Source organism: Bombina bombina, chromosome 1 (genome assembly GCF_027579735.1).
Source record: "Bombina bombina isolate aBomBom1 chromosome 1, aBomBom1.pri, whole genome shotgun sequence".
In the NCBI taxonomy this organism is placed as follows: domain Eukaryota; kingdom Metazoa; phylum Chordata; class Amphibia; order Anura; family Bombinatoridae; genus Bombina; species Bombina bombina.
Genome location: NC_069499.1, coordinates 168,595,971 through 168,598,787, shown reverse-complemented (window position 1 = coordinate 168,598,787; position 2,817 = coordinate 168,595,971).

Genomic DNA, 2,817 nt, shown 5'->3' with positions numbered 1-2,817 from the left:
CCCTACACCGCCGCCACCTATATTAAACACATTAACCCCTAATTTAATCCCCCTACACCGCCGCCAGCTATATTAACTATATTAACCCTAATTATATTAGGGTTAATATAGTTAATATAATTATTATATATATTAACTATATTAACCCTAATTATATTAGGGTTAATATAGTTAATATCGTTATTATATTATATATATATTAAGTATAATAACCCTATCTAACTCTAACATCCCTAACTAAACTCTTATTAAAATAAATCTAATATTAATATTATTAATGAAAATATTCCTATTTAAATCTAAATACTTACCTATAAAATAAACCCTAAGATAGCTACAATGTAATTAATAATTACATTGTAGCTATTTTAGGGTTTATATTTATTTTACAGGTAACTTGGTATTTATTTTAACTAGGTACAATAGCTATTAAATAGTTAATAACTATTTAATAGCTACCTAGTTAAAATAAGTACCAATTTACCTGTAAAATAAATCCTAACCTAAGTTACAAATACACCTACACTATCAATAAATTAAATAAACTACAAATATCTAAACTAAAATACAATTAAATAATCTAAACTAAATTACAAAAAAAACAAACACTAAAGATTACAAGATTTTTAAGCTAATTACACCTATTCTAAGCCCCCTAATAAAATAATAAAGCCCCCCAAAATAAAAAAAATTCCCTTCCCTATTCTAAATTTAAAAAGTTAGCGCTTTAACCTTACCAGCCCTTAAAAGGGCCTTTTGCGGGGCATGCCCCATAGAAAACTGCTCTTTTGCCTGAAAAAAAAAACACAACACCACCCCCCAACATTACGATCCACCACCCACATACCCCTAATCTAACCCAAACCCCCCTTAAATAAACCTAACACTACCCCCCTGAAGATCTCCCTACCTTGTATTCACCCACCGGGCAGAACTCTTTATCCGATCCGGGCGATGTCTTCAATCAAGCTGCAGAGAGTCTTCTTCCATCCGGCGATGTCTTCAATCAAGCGGCAAAGAAGTCTTCTTCCATCCCGGCGATGTCTTCAAGCAAGCGGCAGAAAGTCTTCTTCCAGCCGGTGATGTCTTCAAGCAAAGCGGCATCTTCAATCTTCTTTCTTCACTCCTCTGCCGCGGAGCATCCATCCGGTACGACGACTTCCCGACGAATGAGGTTCCTTTAAATGACGTCATCCAAGATGGCGTCCGTCGAATTCCGATTGGCTGATAGGAATTTATCAGCCAATCAGAATTAAGGTAGAAAAATCTGATTGGCTGATTGAATCAACCAATCAGATTCAAGTTCAATCCGATTGGCTGATTGGTTTAGCCAATCGGATTGACCTTGAATCTGATTGGCTGATTCAATCAGCCAATCATATTTTTCTACCTTAATTCCGATTGGCTGATAGAATCCTATCAGCCAATCGGAATTCAACGGACGCCATCTTGGATGACGTCATTTAAAGGAACCTCATTCGTCGGGAAGTCGTCGTGCCGGATGGATGCTCCGTGGCGGAGGAGCGAAGAAAGAAGATTGAAGATGCCGCTTTGCTTGAAGACATCGCCGGATGGAAGAAGACTCTCTGCCACTTGCTTGAAGACATCGCCGGATGGAAGAAGACTCTCTGCAGCTTGATTGAAGACATAGCCCGGATCGAATGAGGAGTTCTGCCCGGCTGGGTGAATACAAGGTAGGGAGATCTTCAGGGGGGTAGTGTTAGGTTTATTTAAGGGGGGTTTGGGTTAGATTAGGGGTATGTGGGTGGTGGGTCGTAATGTTGGGGGGTGGTATTGTGTGTTTTAATTTAGAATAGGGTAGGGAATTTTTTTTTATTTTGGGGGGCTTTATTATTTTATTAGGGGGCTTAGAATAGGTGTAATTAGCTTAAAAATCTTGTAATTTTTTTTATTTTTTGTAATTTAGTGTTTTTTTTTTTTTTGTAATTTAGTTTAGATTATTTAATTGTATTTTAGTTTAGATATTTGTAGTTTATTTAATTGATTGATAGGGTAGGTGTATTTGTAACTTAGGTTAGGATTTATTTTACAGGTGAATTGGTACTTATTTTAACTAGGTAACTATTAAATAGTTATTAACTATTTAATAGCTATTGTACCTAGTTAAAATAAATACCAAGTTACCTGTAAAATAAATATAAACCCTAAAATAGCTACAATGTAATTATTAATTACATTGTAGCTATCTTAGGGTTTATTTTATAGGTAAGTATTTAGATTTAAATAGGAATATTTTCATTAATAATATTAATATTAGATTTATTTTAATAAGAGTTTAGTTAGGGATGTTAGAGTTAGATAGGGTTATTATACTTAATATATATATATATATATATATATTTATATATATATATATATATATATATATATATATATATATATATATATATATAATATAATAACAACAATATTAACTATATTAACCCTAATATAATTAGGGTTAATATAGTTAATATAGCTGGCGGCGGTTGTAGGGGGATTAGATTAGGGGTTAATGTGTTTAATATAGGTGGCGGCGGTGTAGGGGGATTAGATTAGGGGTTAATACATTTATTATAGGTGGCAGCGGTGTAGGGGGATTTAGATTGTAGGCAAAAGAGCTGATTACTTTGTGACAAAGCCCCGCCAAAAGCCCTTTTAAGGGCTGGCAAAAGAGCAGTGTACTTTGGGGTAATGCCACGCAAAAAGCCCTTTTCAGGGCTATTTGTAGGGTTAGACTTAGGTTTAGTGGTAGGGATAGTTTAGTATTTTAGGGGTTAAATAATTGAATATAGCTGGCGGCGGGGTAGGGGGATT